The 20,227-nt window shown below is 38.4% G+C and overlaps 1 long non-coding RNA gene across 1 annotated transcript in view; it reads left to right on the top strand.

Moving 5' to 3' along the window:
* Positions 1-20,227, top strand: part of LOC116632131 — a 55,934-nt gene that overhangs the window by 5,500 nt on the left and 30,207 nt on the right. The gene's annotated exons all lie outside the window — the stretch shown is intronic.

Genomic DNA, 20,227 nt, shown 5'->3' with positions numbered 1-20,227 from the left:
GTCATCCTGGATCTGTCTTGAAATATTTTGTTTACCCAAGGCTTCCAAAATGATGGTGTCTTTTTCAAAAACTAGTGTGTGTGTGTATTTTTCTTTTTTTTTTTTTTGAGTGATTTGTCTTATTTTATTTTTTCCAGATTTATTGAGATATAGGTGACATATAACATTGTGTAAGTTTAAGATGTATAATGTGATATTTTGGGGCACCTGGGTGGCTCCGCCCGTTAAGCTTCTGACTTCAGCTCAGGTCAAGATCCCAGGGTGCTGGGATGGAGCCCTGCATCAGGCTCCCTGCTCAGCAGGGAGTCTGCTTCTCCCTCTCCCTCTGCCCCTCCCCCCCTGCTTGGGCTCTCTCTCTCAAATGAATAAATAAAATCTTTTTTTTAAAAAGGTTTTTTTTATGTATTCATTCAAGACACAGAGATACAGAGAGAGAGAGAGAGAGAGAGAGAATATGAGCAGGGGGAGAAGCAGAGGGAAGGGGAGAAGCAGGCCCCCCGCTGAGCAGGGAGCCTGGTGCAGGGCTGATCCCAGGACCCTGGGGTCATGACCTGAGCCGAAGGCAGACGCTTAACCATCTGAGCCACCCGGGCGCCCCACTAATAAAATCTTTTTAAAAAAGATGTATAATGTGATATTTTGATACATGCATATATTATGAAATGTTTGCCATAATAAAGTTAGTTAACACGTCCTTTACCTCACATAATTATCATTTTGTTGTTGTTGTTATAGTGAGAACATTAGAGCTCTCCTGTCATAGCAGCTTTCAAGCACAATAAAGTATTATTAACTGTTGTCATCATGCTATACATTAGACGCCCAGAACTTACTTATCTTAAAACTGAAATTTTGTTCCATTTGATTAATAGCTTCCCATTTCCACACCCCCCCAAACCTGGCAACCACTACTCTACTTTTTGTTTCTGTAAGTTTAATGTTTTAGATTCCACACATAAGTGAGATCATAGAGTATTTGTCTTTCCCTGAATTATTTTACGTAGCATAATGCTCTGAAGGTCCATCCACGTTGTTGCAAATGGTAGGATTTCCTTCTTTTTTTATGGCTGAATAGTATTTGTGTGTTTTTCAAGGTGATACTTCTTCATAGACTTATTCCCCTTAATTCATACATCAATCCCATATACATTGAGAGGCTAATGCAGTCATTTATTCATTCAATGAATATTCCCACTTTTTGGAAGTTTCATATTATACCACTTTGCTTTTGTGGAAGACCTACATTAGTATCTGTTTTCGCTAACCAAAAGAAATCTGAAGAGGATTTTCATTCTTATGAAAAAAGGCAAAAAGCAAACATAGTGTTCAGTATTTGTTTTGCAGCCAGCCATGACAGAGGCAGCATGCTCCCCCAGCAGTGAGAGTTGCCCTGCCAAGCTCCATCCCCAGCAACTAGGCTCAGCATCTCAGCATCAAGCCACTGTAGCTTTGAACTGTATCTGTGAGCATCTGTGCTTTCTCTCAATTTGTTTTGTTAACTCTTAGTGAGATGTGTCCTATGGTAATGGAAAAGCCTAAGAGAGGTTATTTTTTGGGTCTGGGAATACTCAAAAAATTCCATATAAATTAATGGTAATTGCTTCTTTGCTTTACGCCACTTCAGCTTATGAAAGGTTTCACAAGAGCACTCCAGTTTTGGATGGCAGGAGAAACTCGTAGTCCTGAGTGCCTACTGGGTGCCAGGCACCTTGTTAGGGGCTGGGGATGAAACTGAGCAAGCTAGGCATTGCTTCTTAGAGAGCTTAGCAGCCCTAGTTTGTGAATGCAGAAGACAAATCTCGATCCCTTACTTTCTTTTTAAAAATAATTTTTAATTAAAAACTTACATATGAAAAAATACGTGAAAATGTAAATCAAAACCATTTCACACCCATTATGATGGCGATTATTTAAAAAAAATGGAAAACAAGTTTTGGCAAGGATGTGGAGAAATTGGAACCCTTGCTCATTGGTGGTGGGAATGTAAAATGGTGCAGCTGCTGTGGAAAACAGTTTGGCAGTTCCCCAAAAAGTTAGACATAGAATTACCATATGATCCAGCAATTCTACTCCTGGGTATTTACCCCAAAGCTTTAAAAGCAGAGATGCAAACAGATACTTACCCACCTATCTTCGTAGCAATGTTATTTATAATAGCCAAGAGGTGGAAATAACCTGTGAAGGGATAAACAATTTAGAATTCGATTCAGCCTTAATGGAAATTATGACACATGCTACAGCATGGAGGAAACTTGAGGACATCATGCTAAATGAAAAAAGCCAGTCACAAAAGGATAAGTATTGTATGATTCTACTTACATGAGCTAACGGGAAAAGGCAAATTCATAGAAATAGAAAATAGAATAAAGTTATTAGGGGCTAGGGGAAGGGAGAATGGGGCATTATTTAATAGGTGCAGAGTTTCTGTTGGGAAGATGAGAAAGTTCTGGAAATGGATAGTGGTGATGGTTGCACAATATTGTTACTATATCCTAATGCCATTGTATTTTACACTTAAAAATGGTTTAAGGGGTGCCTGGGTGCCTCAGTCAGTTAAGTGTCTGACTCTGAATCTCAGCTCAGGTCTTGATCTCAGGGTTTTGAGTTTAAGTCCTGCATTGGGCTCCATGCTGGGTGTGAAGCCTACCTAAAAAAAAGAAAGAAAATGCTTAGGATAGTACATTTTAGGTATATGTTATCACAGTAAAAATATGTGAATATTTTCCTTTTATCAAAAAATTGAAACATTGTGGACAATGTTAAAAGCTCCTTTGACCACCTCCTCCATCCTGATCCCAGTTCCTCCTCTTCATTGGTTCTGTGTTTCCTCCTCTAGAGCTTTTCTGTGTATTTGCTTGTATTCATATGTACTTAGCAAAATGACATATATTTTTAGCTTTATCCAAAGAGCATGTCTACTTTAGCATAGAGATTTGAAACCATCATTTGCAGTAAAAATGTTCTGAGCAGTAGGGCTTTCTGCCTTATTAATGGGGACTTTTTTTTTTTTTTTTTGGTGGATGTACATTTTTCAAAGGTTGTCATTTTCTGTCATTTTTCTTTTTTTCATTAATATGGCAAGGTCAGTGCCTACAGACCACTTTTGTTTATGCTACAGCTAGCCAGCTCAGGTTTCTCCCATGCCTTAGAGAACACTCTGTCCTTCCTGCTGGATTCCAGGTATAATCTCCCAGTTTCGGGTCACTCTTAACTTTTCCACTGGACTGCTTTAGTAGGCAGCCTCTCATTGTACATAACTTAAATAATTTTCTTATCCTTTCCCCATTTCCATCCTTGTTTCTAATTTGCCGAGATGTCAAGTAGATGTCAAAATCTTCATAAAAATTTTGTTTTATCCTCTCTGTTCAAAGATGATACACCCTCATTTTGAGAAAATTAAAGCAATTTAGAATGGTTATAAAATAGAATGTGTAACCACATCACCACTTGGATTACATCTTTCTAGACATTTCTGAATGGTGAGTACTCACAGGTGCACACAATTTTACACAAACAGGATCATACTATGCACATTGTATGGCAATTGGCTTTCTTAGTTCAAAAAATATATCCTTACAGTTTGCTGTGTCAGTGAATATGGATCTACAGTATCCATTTTATTGGCTCATAATATTTTTAAAATAGTATGACATATTTCTTCTTACTTGATAAAAAAACACAAAGAAGCAAACAAAAAAGTGTATCACATTCTCTCAACCTTGATATCCTACATTGAACAGTTTGTAAAATTAAAAGAAACACATCTATGAGATTCGCAAATTCATGCTACAAAAAGTTACAAAATAAAAAGTGCAAGTTGAGAGCCACCCTCCCTTTTCTAGTTCAGTCTTCCCAAGGCCAAATGCCTTTATTAGTTTCTTGTGAATCCTTCCAAACATACAAAATTACTTACATATCTGTATTTCTTTCTCTTTTTTTGTTTTTTAACACAAAAAAGGTCACATTATTATATAGAGTTATTTACTTTGCTTTTTCATTTGATATATTTTGGGAATCATTTCTTAACTGTAAGGTAAATATATCTTTTTAACACCTGCATAAAAAAAGTCATTTGTTAGGATATGCCACAATTTATTTAACCAGTTCCCCGTGGTGGATATTTTGGTTGTTTTCAGGGTTTTGTTTGTTTATTATGCAGTTTTGATTTTACTATTACCAATAATGTTGCAAGAACATCTTTGTACTTATCTTAACAAGGCTTGCCAGCATATCCATAGAGAAAATCTTAAGCACTGGGGACTGGGTTAAAGGGTGTATGTGTTTTACGTGTAGGTAGAAACTGCCAAATCATCATCCAGAAAGGTTGCACCAAATAACATTACGACAAAAGTGTTCGAGAGTGCTTGTTTCCTAAAATTCCACAAGCATTAGTTATCAAACTTTTTAGTTGTTGCCAATCAAATGAGTTAAAATTGTTATTTTGTTCTGATTTGCATTTATTATACATGAAGTTGAGATACTTTTCAAATGTTCATTGACTGTTTGTAGTTTATTCTTTGAAAATGTTCATCCATCTTCACTACTTTTTCCCCCTAGACTGTTCATCTTTTTAATAGCTATCAGTAGAATTTGTGTGAATAGATAAGGTATTATTGAGCAAGGTAATATTACATTGCTTGGATAATGTATTCAACTAGTTACCTAATAATGAACAGTTAGGATGTTTACAACATCATGCTACAGTTTCTAACTTCTGTACTTGCATCTTTGTGCTCTGAATCAAATATCTCTTTGAGTTAGATTCTAGAAGTAGAATTGCTGATTGAAAGCCAAATTCTTTGTTAAAAATTTTGAAATAGCATTGTTTGATGGGGAAATGGTCCAGTTTGGGGAGTGGGAGAAAAGAAAGAGAAACTAGGAGCTCCTGATTGCAAGGCTAATCTGCTCTAAATTAGAATTGAACTAAAAGGCTAATTGGTGATGTTATCGTCCTAGCAGCTTTCATCAATAAGCTTCTTAAAATCCTAAATCTCCTTCTCCATTTGGTGCATGGACCTCCTGGGAGTCTGCAAATTCTCTGAAGGGAAAAAAGAAAAAAATTGTAATTTTCAAGTGAATAATAGTATTAAAACATAATTATAAGCACATTTTGAATCCTTGTATGACCATGAAATTTTGATGTTGGCTTTACATTTCTGTTTACAATTATGTGAGTGGTGCATACTGTTTGAAGGAACATTTGGCATTATGGTAATTCATTAATTTAAATTGAATGGGGGGAAGTAGTGGGAGACTTGAGTCAGCTTACCTATAGGACTGGTGGCCTCCTGCGGAAGCTGAGTTCAAAAGAACCTGTGTAACAAAGCAATCCATTAAATTAGAATAATGTAGGAAATGATTTGGGGGAGGATGAATTGCATAATCTTGTCTTTGTACCTAACAACTTGTTCATTAGCAGTTAGTGTAGTAGAAAATACAGAGTGAAGAAATTTACATTTCTGATTGGAGTAATAATTGGATTAGTACACCAAGTCAGGCCAAATTGCATTAATGACCACAATGCCAACCTTAGTTTTATGGGGTTTATTAGGTGACACTGCATTAAACTAGGCATTCCAGGATTGCTTGGGCAATTTTGACCAAATATGAGGCCTGCCTTGGTATCTGCAAAGTTAAGAAGGAAATGAAGTGAGTCACACTGATGAGGGAGCAGAAGGCAAGCTGAGGACAAAGCACAAGCTGACACCCTGCAACCTCCTCCCCCCCAGAGTAGGATATGTTTAACATTCCTCAGGCACTCCTGGCTGCCCTAAAGCTAAGGGAAGGAAAAACGAATGGTTAACTAAATAGAGATCACAGTCCTGCAAGACAAGAGTCTCCATCAGTTTACCAAAGTCTTAGCGATTTACAAGGAAAAAGCATTCTTATCATTAGCCTAACTTCCAGAGACCCATAACTCAATTTTCTGGAGCCCTAACATCACCCTCCCTTCCATGGGTGTTGTGGGAAACAGAGGCAGAAGGGAAAGTAAACAAAATTAAGTTTCTTTATGACTTGCAGCCTATTAACAAGGACTTGTAATAGAAAGAGTGTAACATTCCTCCAGAAAGCTCCCAACTATCTTAATGTTAGTGTCTTACTAGAAGGAAAAACAACCTTAGCTTGATAATAGCAAGGCCTCCAGTATCCTATAAATCTTCTTTAGCATATGAAAGTCCTTTTGAACACCTCCCTTTTTTCCTTACCTCCCCCAACTCCCAAGTATATAATCAGCCACCCCTCATAACCCTGGGGCAGCAGTCTCTTTCTGCCCACGGGTCCTGTCCCCATGCTTTAATTAAAATCACCTTTTTTTTGCACCAAAGACGTCTCAAGAATTCTTTCTTGGCCATTGGCTCCAGACCTCACCAGCGTTTCAAAACTACATCAACACCACTTTGTACAACATAATTATCTGAACAGACCTTTTCTGCATTAGTATTTTTTTTTAAGATTTTATTTATTTATTTGCTAGAGAGAGAGTACAAGCAGGGGGAGCAGCAGGCAGAAGGAGAAGCAGGCTCCCTGCTGAGCAAGGAGCCCGATGCGGGGCTCAATCCCAGGACTCTGGGATCATGACCTGAGCCGAAGGCAGCTGCTTAACCGACTGAGCCACCCAGGCGTCCCTGCATTAGTATTTTTGACAGACAAATTAAATAGACAAAAATTGGTTTGCTCTCATTTTTTTGTTCTAACATGTATTTATTTGATTATTATGAATATATATGCACACTTATATAATGTTAATAATGTTAATGGTTTTTTCCCAATGTTATTTTCTTTTGAAAAAAAAATCCTAGATAAAAATCTACCATTTAAATTAAGTTTTCTTTTGTCTTTGTTAACATACACCATACCATAAATATTTTCCCATTTTGCTAATCTGTTTTTATTCTTTTCTTTTTTAAAGATTTTATTTTTATTTATTTATCAGAGAGAGAGAGAGCACGCACAAGCAGGGGGAGCAGCAGAGGGAGCAGCAGAGGGAGAGGGAGAAGCAGGCTCCCCGCTGAGCAGGGAGCCCAATGTGGAGCTCGATCCCAGGATCCTGGGATCATGACCTGAGCCGATGGCAGATGCTTAACTGACTGAGCCACCCAGGCGCCCCTAATCTGTTTTTATTCTTGTTTTCCCTTGCTTCAAGCACTTTCCCTTGCCCACCATCATGTACCCAATGTTTTGTGCAAGTATGTGAGCCCATGCATTTTTCTCCATAACCATGTAAGCCTAGTGGAAAAAATCTACAGATACATGTATACACATATAAATAACTGTATAAAATACACGTCAAAGGTTGTGAGTTGTCATTTGTTTTTACAAAAGCGAGATCATAAACTATACATATTTCTCAGTTACATCCTTTCTTCTTTAATTCATCAGGGCAGCCTGCTGGATCAGTAGCTACAGATCCAAGTTGATTTTTTAACGGCAACATAGTTACCCATACTACAGACATCCACATTATTAATCAATAGAGAGTTCCTCCACTGGTGGACTTTTAAGTTGTTCTCAAGTTTTTTGTTATTACAAACAAGGCCACAATAAATATTCTCATAGATTTGTTCTTAGATTGTTAGGACTAGGATCACTAGATCAGAGGGTATGTATATATATATATATTTTTTAATATTTATTTATTTATTTATTTATTTATTTATTTGAGAGAGAGAGAGGGAACTGGGTGGGAGGAAGGGCAGAGGGAAAGGGAAAGAGAGAATCTTAAGCAGGCTCCACACCCAGCAGAGAGCCTGACACGGGGCTTGATCTCACCATCCTGAGATCATGACCTGAGCTGAAATCAAGAGTCGGACACTTGACTGAGCCACCCAGGCGCCCCTACATTTTTTGTTTTAAATGTATTATGCCATATTACTTTAAAAAGCTGCGTGTGGACCTTATTTGGATCTTGATTCAAGTAAACTATAAAATTAAGAAGTATATTTATAAAACAATTGGATATTTGAACACTGACTAGATATTTCATTAAATTAAGGAATGGGGTTTTTTTTTTAGATGTGATAATGGTAGAGATCATACTGAAATATTTATGGATGAAATAATTGGGTTCAGAAAAGTACTGGAGGGAGAGAAGTGGATTGAAGCTGATATAATGGGAATTCATTATACCATTGTCTTCTTTTATATGTGTTTGAAATTCTCTGTAATAATAATAAAAATTATAACAATTCACACTATATATAATGTATGAGAAAACCTATTTCCTTACATTTCCCTTAGCACTGGGTATTATTACTTTTGTATTTTTGTCAATCTGATGTATGAAAAAAGATATTTGTTGATAGTTTGTATTTACTTTACTACTAGGGAGGTTGATTTTCTTGAGAAAGTGTAAAGCTCCCTTGCTGACAGCTAGCAGCCAGGACATGATGTTCCCAAATGAACATAAATAATACTAAGGGGCCCTGGGTGGCTCAGTCGGTTAAGTGTTTGCTTTCGGCTCAGGTCGTGATCCCTGGGAGTTGGGCTGCCTGCTCACTGGGGAGCCTGCTTCTCCCTCTGCCCCTCCCCGCCCCCGCTTTCATGCTCTGTCTCTCACATGCTCTCTCTCTCTCTTTCTCTCAAATAAAAAAATAAAATCTTTTTTAAAAAACCCAATACTTCTTAGAATATAAATAAAATGTACACACGGCCACTCTGTGACCATTTCTGGAACAAGACAGAGAAAGACCACTTTGCAACCATAAAAACAATACAACATCCCCCACTTCTGACTAAACTGAGTCACAGCTGCTCCTTTACCAATGACAGCTTTACCCTTGCTTTAATCCTCATACTTCCTAGATAAAAATTATTCAGATATCCAGCCACTAAATTGCCCCAACTTTTTGACAACCTTCAATCCATAACTGGTCCCTACTTCTTTAACTTTTCTGGGACTAATCCAGCACAAATCCCAATACTGTGAGAAGCCCCTTCCAGGTCCTCTTGCTGAGGCCTCTACAGTTCCTCTGGAGTACTTTGTCCCTTGCTGTAGGAGGGTAAATCTAACTTTTTTATATGGATATTTTCCTAGAGGCCTTTGGTCAGTGGTCTTTAAAACAATCTTTTCAATGTTTATTGTCTATTTCTTCTTTGGGACATTCTTCCAGTTCAGTGGGTAGTTCTGAAATTTTCCCTTTTGTTTGAGAGTCAGTCCCATTGTTTACCTTCCCCATTCTTCTCCAGGAGCCGTATGTACTACTTTCTTAGTCAGAAGAGGTAAAAGAGGGGTGCCTAGGTGGCTCAGTTGGTTAAGCATCTGCTCAGGTCATGATCCCAGGCTCCTGGGTTAGAGCCCCACTTTGGGCTCCCTGCTCAGCAGACAGCCTGCTTCTCCCTCTCCCTCTGCCCCCACCCCTGCTCATGTACATGTGCTCTTTCTCTCTCAAATGAATAAATAATTTTTTTTTTTTTTAAAGAAGAGGTAAAAGATAAAGATTCTTATTTGAGTTGGATCATTCCAGGTTTGATGCCATTAGCAAGAATCTTCAGGATCTTATTAATTCACCAGTAATGCTACTGGGAGCCAAGTGAAGTTGGACCTCTCCATTTGCTCCAGACCCTTCTGGTTATTTTCTTGGCCACCAGTCCAGTTTGGCTAATGTTGACAACATGTGTGTACTATTTATTGCTCATTTCATTAGGTATTAAGAGAGAAAATTCATCCTCTTAACTGACATTTATATTAGATTTTGGTCTATTTACTTAAAAGCTCTGATGTGGGCGCCTGGGTGGCTCAGTTGGTTAAGCAACTGCCTTCGGCTCAGGTCATGATCCTGGAGTCCCGGGATCGAGTCCTGCATCGGGCTCCCTGCTCGGCAGGGAGTCTGCTTCTCCCTCTGACCCTCCTCCCTCTCATGCTCTCTGTCTCTCATTCTCTCTCTCTCAAATAAATAAATAAAATCTTTAAAAAATAAAATAAAATAAAAGCTCTGATGTGAGATACATAAAAATTCAGTACTTCTTTGTTAATTGTTCTTTTACTGATATGAAATAGCACTGTTCCTTTTAGTGCTTTCCATCTTGAATTCTACTGTTTGTTACATTAACATTGTAACATATATAACATAATCTTTTGTTTGGTGTGTTGGGAAAATATTTTGATATTTAAACCCATGTGTTTTTATCCAGTATGTAACTCTCTATTCAGATGACTAGACTCTGAGTCATCCTTTGCCTTAAGGAAGATTGTCACAATAGAACCAGAATACAAAAGAGGCAAATTCTTGACTTGTGAATTTCGAAGCTGGGGTTCAGGTGTAAGACACCCTGAGCCAGTTTCTTCCCCCTGGCTCATAGGAGAGAAGAACTAAGTCATGTTCTGTTTGGTCTACTCTATTTCCTTAGGTGTTACTTCTCTCTTTTGTGGGGTGTGGTGTTTCTCATTTTTGATGTTAAAACATTCCTCAAATGTTTTGTCATTCTTGGTTGGGTGCTCATCTTAATTTTTGAAGTTCCCTATTAGCCCACATGTGAGTGCTGCATCTATTTATCACATCTTGTTGCCCGTAATTTCAGGAAAGAATTTGGACTTGCTGCTGGGTGGGGAATATTCTTTAATATCTAGAACTGGAACTGGGGACAACCACATTATTATCATGGGCACGGCAATGCCTTGCCTCTTTGGCTTAGGTTCTTATACAGACACTCACTTCTCTTACTGCCAGTTGCTTGACAAAAGCTGGGAAGAATTACCTTATTAGTTGACCATGTCTCATTCATATTTCTGCACATCCCCTGCCTCTGAGGCTGGAGAAACTCTAAGTTGCTCTCACCTTTTGTTTCAGTTTTTTTCCTCTGGAAATTTGAGGTTATGATTTTCTCTTTTTTAACAAATTTATTTATTTATTTATTTTTATTCATTACTTTTTTTAGTTGGCTCCGTGCCCAACATGGGGCTTGAACTCATGACCCTGAGATCAAGAGTGGTATATTCTATAGACTGAGCCAGCCAGGTGCCGCATGATTTTCTCTTTTAATCTGACACCATTTGCTCTCCCTTTTAAGAGATTTCCTTGTAATTCCAGCAGACTAATATGATTAGCAACATCATATCAGCCCTCAACACTTTTGTGTGATTCTCCACTTTTCTAATCAATTTGATTTCCCACTTTTTACAGTTATTTATGTCACATTTACTACTCTCCTTAAACTTCTGACTATTCTAGCCCCCTTCATACTGTCAGAAGACCTTGCTATTTTTCACACAAAGAAAATTGAAACCATCAGAGGGGAACTCCCTCATCCTCCCCAAGCCAAACTCCAATGCGCCCACAACTAATCCATCCTCTCCTTCTGCCCTCCTGAGGCATTAGATGTGCTGTTTCTTTTCTTTTCTTTTTTAAAAAGATTTTATTTATTTATTTGACAGAGAGAGACATAGCAAGAGCAGGAACACAAGCAGGGGGAGTGGGAGAGGGAGAAGCAGGCTCCCTGCCAAGCAGGGAGCCCGATGAGGGGCTCGATCCCAGGACCCCAAGATCATGACCTGAGCCAAAGGCAGACGCTTAACCAACTGAGCTACCCAGGAGCCCCAGATGTGCTGTTTCTCATCACATCTAAGGCTGAGCTCTACAGCTATGCTCTGCACGCAGTTCCCTCCCATCATCCTCAAACCTTACACTCTCACATGTTCTTTCCCTTATCTGTGTATCCCACTGCTCCTTTCCATCTCTGTCCTTCCCATGCTCTTAAACATGAGTAAGTCCGTCCCATCTTAAAAACAGCCACAACCTGAACTTTCTTTTCACTCTATTCACTTTCTCCTCTAGTTTCCATCCCATTTCTTTTGTCTCCTTCATAAACTTCCAGAGAGAGTCATCTACATTAGCAGCTTCCATTTCCTGGCTTCACATTGACTTCTCAACTCACTCCAATCTGTCCCTCAATACTCCACAGATAAAGTGCTCACTCAGATCACCTGACATCTGTGGTAGTTTTAAAATATGGCCACGAATTCTTTAATATTCCTCATTTACAAGGTAGAGTCTAATCCTCCTCTCCTTAAGTGTGGGTTGTACTTACTTCCGGTGCATCAAATATGCTGGAAGTGATGATGTGTGACTTCTGGGGCTGAGTCACATTGTAGCTTCAACCTCTCTCTCTTGGATTGTTTGCTCTGAGGAAGCCAGCTCTGAGTGGGCCATCCTAGAAGAGGATCCTCCAGCCCCATTAGCCCCTCAGATGATTGCAGTCCTGCCTGACATCTTGACTGTAGCCTTGTGAGAAACTCTGAGCCAAAACCATCCAGCTAAGCAGCTCCTGGTTTCCTGGCTTTCAGAAATAGTATGAGTTAATAAACATTTGTTGTTGTAAGCTGCTGAAATTTAGGGTATTGTTACACAGCAATAAATAACTCATATAACCTCCATTTGTTAAGTCTAAAGAATGCTTTGACTTCTCAGCAGCATTTGACACTGTTGACCTCTCCCTCTCTGGAACACTCTTCCCTTTGATTTCCAAGTCTCCTATCTACCTTCCCAGAATCCTTTGCAGGCTCTTTCTCCTCTGCAAGCAATTAAACATTGTGCTCCTTAAAATCCAGTCCTAGGCTCTCTTCTCTTTTTAATCTTCTCTTTCTGCAAGGGTTTTCACCCAGCCTCTCAGTAAATATGCCGTTGACACCCAAATTTCTTCATCCAGCCCAGACATTTCCACAGAACTGTTCACCTATATATCCAACTATTTGCTTGTCATTATTCTTGATTATCCCCAAAGCACCTCAGTCTCTGTACTCCAAGAACAAACTATTTTTCCTCTCAAAACTGGGTTTTCTTTTCGTGTTTCCTATTTCAGTGAAGAGCACTATAACCATCATGTCCACTTGCTTTTGGCCATCTAGGTACCTCCCTCTCCCTACTCATACTTATCTAATCAATTACCAAGACTGTTTATTTTTAACTTCTGAATATCTTGTAAATCTCTGCCATCCAAGTCATTCTTTCTTGCTAGGATTATTGCAGTAGCTTCCAAACCCATTTCCTTACTTGTACCGTAGGCCTGTCTCTGGTCTGTTCTCCACATTATTGCCTGAGAGGTATTTTCAGTATTTTTAAAAACATGACACAAATCCGGTCATGTTTCCTTTCTGCTTAAAAGTCTTTAATGGTCTCCCATCAGTCTTTGAATGAAGCGCTCAAATTCTTTTTTTTTTTTAAGTTTTTATTTAAATTCCAGTTATTTAACATACAGTGTTATATTAGTTTCAGGTGTATAATATAAGGACCTAAATTCATCTTTTTGCATGTGGATATTCAAGTGCCCCAGCATTATTGTTGAAAATAAAATTCTTCCCCTATTGAATTGTTCTGGCACCTTTGTTGAAAATCAACTGAGCATAAATGTTAGAGTTTATTTTTGGACTCTCAACTCTGTTTCCCTTACCTATATGTTTATCTTTTTGACAGTATACCATCTCAATTTCCATAGATTTAGAATTCATTTTGAAATTGGGAACTGTAAACCCTTCAACTTTGTTCTTTTTTAAAATTGTTTTGACTATGCTAGGTCTTTTGAATTTTTATATCAATTTTAGGATCATCTTGTCAGCTTCTACAAAAACAGCAGCTGAGATTTTGATAGGATTGTATCAAATCTATATATCAATCTGAGGGAGAATTGCCATTTTAAGAAGATTGGGTCTTCCAATCCATGAACATGGAATGTCTCTCCATTTATTTAAATCTTCTTTAATTTCTCTTAGCAATATTTTGTAGTTTTCAGTGTATAAGTCTTACATTTCTTTTGCTAAATTTATTCCCTAAGCATTTTATCTTATTGATACTATTGTGAATGGAATTCTTTTCTTTTTATAAAATTTTTTTTAAGATTTTATTATTTTTATATATTTGTCAGAGAGAGAGAGAGCACAAGCAGGGGGAGTGGCAGAGGGAGAATCAGCCTCCCCGCTGAGCAAGGGGCCTGATGTGGGACCCTGGGATTATGACCTGAGCTGAAAGCAGATGCTTAACCGACTGAGCCACCCAGGTGTCCCTGGAATTATTTTCTTTATTTCATTTTCAGATTGTTCATTGTTACTAAGTAGAAAAACCATTGATTCTTACATATTGATCTTATAACCTGTGACCTTGCTGAAATTATTTGTATCACACTATTTGTTTATTTAACTGAGTCTTATTGTTAGTGCTGGTATTACTAGTTCACGAAAAGCCCATCTGCTCTTGTCCTGACAAATTCCAGTGCCATTTCTATTGTCAGTAATGAACCTCCAGTTGTTTGCAGACCACTCAGCCTAATCAGGAGCCAGTGCAGAGTTCATTAGGGGGTATAGCTCCCCATCTCCCCGCTTTTAATCCTGCTTTTCATTAGGGTAGGAAATGCAGTCTGAGATGCCTCCTACCAGGGAAAGGACTAAGATGCTGAAAGAGTCAGTGGTTAAAACTGAACAGGAACCCCTCTGGCCCAATTCCATACTTGCGCAGTTCCAGGATCTGGATCCCCTGGGGATCTGAGGGTTCTTGGATTTTGTTCCAAATCCCTACTCCAGCTCCCTGGGGACTGGGGGACTCTACCTAGTACTCCAAATGTGCAGAATGTGGCTTGTTTTGGTAAGATATGTTTTCCTCAGGGAAGATGAGGGCTGGGCACTTTTCCTGCCTTGTCCCTGGCTATTTCTTCAGATGGATCTCTGCAACTGGTGGGCAGACATGACTCCCATCTAAGTTGATGCCAGCCCGCAGTGGTTGCTCTTCTCTTTGGGAGACCCTTGCTTTTTGGTTACTGGGAACTGCTGCTGACACTTGGGCAGTTTTTTGTTTGGGAAGTTAGGAATTGTAAATAGGCCAGATGGGTAACTGTGGGCCTTCCCCAGGGCCAGGTATTAGCATTGCAAATATGATTCTTCAGTTCTAGTTAGTAAGGTAATGCCCAGGGAGAGAAGGAATTGTGCCAACTAAGGAAGGGTTCTTTCTTATTTGTAATTTTCCCCAGCAGCGGGAGGTTTTCAAAACACAGCATCTGTTGTAGAAGGCTCCATGCTCTCTAATTATCATAATAATTATTATAATTATAATGTGAATTTAAATTTCAGTCACAATCTCAGGTGTGCATAAAGTGTCATTTTATTTATTTTTAATACCTCTTTAATTTCTGACTCTGCACCCTCATTCTGTATAACGGTAGACAACTCCTTGCTGGTCCCAGTTGGACCCCAGACCTCTCGGTCAGTCTCTGCTGACAAACTTGGGCAGTGTCACTCCCCCAGATTCAGTGATGGCCTCCGCTGAAGCCTGCTTCAAGCTTTGCTCATTGCCCTATAAAAGAATTTCGGACATCTAAGTAACTCCTTGCCCAATTTTTAATTGACATTTAAACTTTTTCGTCGTAAGTTTAAATGGTTATAAAAGATTTATTAACACACTGCATATATTGATATTTAAAAATAAAACTATTATCCCATACTTCTAAATATATCCAAAGAAGTCTAAATACTATAGCAGTTTAATTTCGTTAAAAATACCTTAATATTTCAAGATGAGGAACAAGCTAGGGATGTCTGCTTTCACCACTTTTATTAAGCATTATACTTGAGGTCCTATCCAGGGTAATAAGGTGAAAATAAAAGGGTCACAGATTGGAAAGAAAGAAGTAAAACTGTCTTTATTCACAAATGAAGAGCACCCAAGTGAAAATAGGCGATTTATGCAGAGTTTGTTATAGCAGATAGCCACTAACACTTGCCTTTGGCAGAGACTCAGTCAGGTAGGGGGGCAGGAAAGCCTATAGTTAAAAGGGAAAGCTTCAAGTCTGTACTGATTGGAGGTTATTATCATAGGGAAGCTAGAGGTGGGTTAACTAGAAGTGGCATCTTATGTGATGGTTTGGGGAGCATGTTTGTGTTTTTCTGATTGGTCTTGAGTTGGAAACAGTGTCAAAAAATAGGCACGCTGGCAGTCACTGATCAAGTTCTGACTATTCTGGGTTGATTGCTTCAGAGGTTGTAATTTGGCTTCCTAGCGTGGTTGCTGCAGGGGTTGCGGGTCAGAGTTCTGTTGTTATATATGGTCTGGCTGTTGTCTGTATATTCAGTCACTCAGACAACATGAACATATATGTAGAAAATCCAGAGAAATCTACAAAAACTCTAGAAATAATAAATGGGTTTAGCAAGGTCTCGTGATATAAAGTCAATACATAAAAATTAATTCTACAGATAAATCCATAGAAATAGAAACAGACTAGTGGTTGCCAGGGGCTGGGAGAGGGGGAAATGGGGAACAACTGCTAATGGCTGGAGTTTCTCTTTGGGGTGATGAAGATGTTACGGAATTAGATAGTGGTGATGATTGCACAACCTTGTGAATATACTAAAAGCACTGAGCTATATTCTATTAAAAGGGCAAATTTTATGGTATGTGAAATATATCTCAATAAAGAGCATTTAATTGTATTTTTATATAGTAGCAATAAATGATTGAAATTGAAAAAGTAAAAAAATCATGTATAGTGACATCAATAGATATGAAATACTAAGGGTTAAATTTAACAAAATATGTGCAAGACCTGTATACTGAAAACACTGTTTACAGTGTAAAATTTCGGAGAAATTAAAGAAGACATAAATAAATGGAGAAATACACTATATTCATGAATTCAAAGATTCAATACTATTACGATGTCAATTCTCTTCAAATTGTTTTATAGAATCAATGCAACCCTAATCCTGGCAGGCTTTTTTTTTTTTTTTTGCAGAATGACAAGCTGATTCTAATATGACTTAGAATAGCAAAAACAATTTTGAAAAGAAAAGTTGGAGGATAGAGGGATCTGCATACACGCAGCCAAATTTTACCAGTTATTAGCTATACATCCTTGATCTAACTTCTTTGCCATCCTGGCCTTGCTTTCTTGATCAGTAAAAAGGGAATAATAATAGTATCTACTTACATAGGATTTCTGAGAGGATTAACTGAGATACATACATATAAAGCACTTAGAAAACTACTTGGAACATAGGAAGCCTTCAAATGTTTTGTTACTGTTGTTGTTGTCATCTCTGCCTTGACCAGTCCGGGAGCCTCTAGAGACCTGAGCAGTCTCCCTGACTCCTTGCCCAGATGTAGCATCCTGTCCTTTTTACTGCATGCCCCTGTCCACTGGTACAGGGGACATCTGTGGGGTACTACTCTCAAATGCCAGACAGGAGGTGGTACACATGTCTTATTCTTGGGTCCCCCAGATATCAATTGGCACTTCATTGCCTTCTCTCTCTGCCATAAACCTAGATATAGGGAAGCTGGTGTGGAGCTTGAAGCTACTACATTGCTTCTAATTTTATTTGTTTTCTACTGCTCTCCCATCTGTGGGACTTTGTAGTCTTAGGCCAGGAAGAAAAACCAGTTTTCCCTGTTTGCATGGCCTCAAAAATAATTTGTCTCTTACCTGCTAAACACTAAGAAGTGGTACCTTTGTTCCCACAATAGGGCAGTCATTGACTTAAAATGCTAATTTTTAAAAATTGAATTGAAAGTTTCCATGCAGTGAAATGTGTTAATCTTAAGGGTATAATTCAATGAAATTTGACAACCAACACCCCAGTAAAGATACAGATTTCCATTGCCCCAGAAAGTTCCTTTATGCCTCATTATAGTCAGTCCTCAACCCTCTTCTCTCAATAGAAAACCCCTATTCTGATTTTTATTGAAACTGGTGGTGGGGCGCCTGGGTGGCTCAGTTGGTTAAGCGACTGCCTTCGGCTCAGGTCATGATCCTGGAGTCCCTGGATCGAGTCCCGCATCGGGCTCCCTGCTCGGCGGGGAGTCTGCTTCTCCCTCTGGCCCTCCCCCTTCTCATGTGCTCTCTCTCTCATTCTCTCTGTCTCAAATAAATAAATAAAATCTTAAAAAAAAAAAAAAAAAAAAAGAAAAGAAACTGGTGGTTTTAGCTCCTAGATAAGGCAGCTATATCAGGTCTGAGGGAGCAATAATCCAACCAATGTTTTGAAATAAACCACAACAAAACTACCACTACTGTTACTGTGAGCCTTTCTTGATTATTTATTCTTTTTTTTTTTATTATTCTGTAACAATCACTTCAAAAAGCACTTTATGTGAATTATCTCATGTAATTCTCAGGAGAGCTCCATGAACCAAATCCTATTATATCATCCCCATTTCCCAATGAGAAAACTAAGGCTCTGGGAGGTTAAGTTGCTTGCCAGGTGTCTCACAGCTATTAAGACCCATACCAGAGATGAAAATTTTGAAGGAATTTCAAGGCCAGTTCTTTTTATGAGGGGGACATAGTTCTAAAACTTTTACATAATTCAGATTTGTCCATTTCTAAATTAATAACTGATGTCACTTGTTTTTGTTTTGATGCTGATTTCTAAAAATTTCTTAGCATGATTTATATTCTTTAGCAGAGTGTACTCTTCTAAATTGTCAGTATGGTATATTATGATGATTGGTCTTCCTCTTAAGGTTTTTTTTATCATCTCTCACATTTGGGGGCCACCTTTCATAGCTCTGTAATCAGAATTATTACCTAACAAAGTATTTAAAGGACACTGTTATGGAACATAGAGATGATATTACATTACAGTAACAAGTGAATGTAAAGTGGACAAGTGAAAATTTAACTTGGGGAAATTTTCCAAAGCACATAAAAGCTATAGTTTTTCTTTTTGCCAGCTGAAGGATGCCCAATTTGGCAACTACATAAGCACAGTATGCAATTGACCTGGACTGCTAGTTTTGAAATTATGTAATTCTTGGCAGATGTTTTAAATTGGAGGTGAGGTGGGGATTGCATTGCTTATATTTTCTGCATATAGTGAGATTTTATTAATATTTTAACTATGGTACCATTTCAATGTGTATCATTTTAATTCAAACATAAAGTAATTGCCTTCTTTATGAAATGAGAATAGAAACAAATTACTTAGAGAACAGTATGGAGAAATTGACCAACTTTCCATCTTCAGCCAAGTCTGTGAATACTGAACACCTTTAGAAATGATTCCTACAAGTGAATGGGTTGTGGAATATATACATTTGCAGGACCAAGAGATTTTTCTGGATGGGACAGTCTCAAATCATATAAGGATAACCTGCAGGAATAGCTTAAAAGAGTATCGGATGGCAGAAAAATAGGGCAAGGTCGCCTGGGTGGCTCAGTTGGTAAGTGTCAGCTCAGGTCATGATCCTAGGGTCCTGGGATCAAGCCCCACATCGGGCTCCCTGCTCAGCGGGGAGACTGCTTCTCCCTCTCTGCCTGCCTGCCGCTCCCCCTGCTTGTGCTCTCTGTCTCTCTGTCAAATAAATATATACAATCTTAAAAAAAAAAAAAGAAAAATAGGGCAATTTCATGATATCAGAGAAAAATAATCCAAACTCTACTTACAAGATGTTGAATATCTGATATCTGTTATGAGAGTTTGTTGAATGAAATGAAAAAGATTTTTATAGTGTATTCATGTTTTGTGAAAGTATGCATCCATTAAAAACAGGAAGCAGATCTATATGTGGTGAAAGGAAACAACTTCCAGGATTTATTATATTGTGAAAAAAGTGAGATAGAGCACAGTGTGTACAGTATCCCACCATCTGTATGTGTGTGCATGTGTGCGTGAGTGTGTGCATGCATGCACCACACATATGTGACCGTGTAGTAAAAGAATTTCTTGGGAAGGTTGCCAGAAGCTTGGTAGCAATGTTGTCTCTGGGAAAAACTGATGAACTGGGTAACAGGAGAGGAAGGGAGACTACTTTTATGCAACATGCTTCTGTTTTACTTTAATCTATTTTGCCTATTTAAAAAAGCAGACAATTTTGCATCTCTTTTCCTTCAATGACTTTTATAGATAATCTAAGGAGGCCAATCAGAGTCAGTGAAACATTGGCTGGATCTGTTAAACAAGCATGCTTTTTATTTATTTTTTTTACTGGAGTTGCTGAGAGGATAGAATATAAACCTAAACTTGGTGACAACCATCTTTTCACCAGGAATGGCAAAACTGCTTGATAATGAGACAAATATGGAAGAAAGCAGAGAACAGAGATAGAGAGCGAGACTAATTCCTGAGGATGTCATTTGAACGTGTGGATCCAGTCATGCCTGACAGGTCCCGTTCCTGAACTTTACAATTCCACGAGCTAAAAATACCCTTTTGTGATGAATCAGTTGGAAATGGGTTTCTGTCACTTACAAATGAAAAAGTATTGACAAATACAGATGGAATGTTGCCTGGACATTTCCATGTGACTTT

The sequence above is a fragment of the Phoca vitulina genome, unplaced genomic scaffold, assembly GCF_004348235.1.
Source record: "Phoca vitulina isolate PV1807 unplaced genomic scaffold, GSC_HSeal_1.0 scaffold6, whole genome shotgun sequence".
Taxonomy (NCBI): domain Eukaryota; kingdom Metazoa; phylum Chordata; class Mammalia; order Carnivora; family Phocidae; genus Phoca; species Phoca vitulina.
Note: the sequence above shows the minus strand (reverse complement) of the source record. Positions and strands in the feature narration are given on the sequence as shown.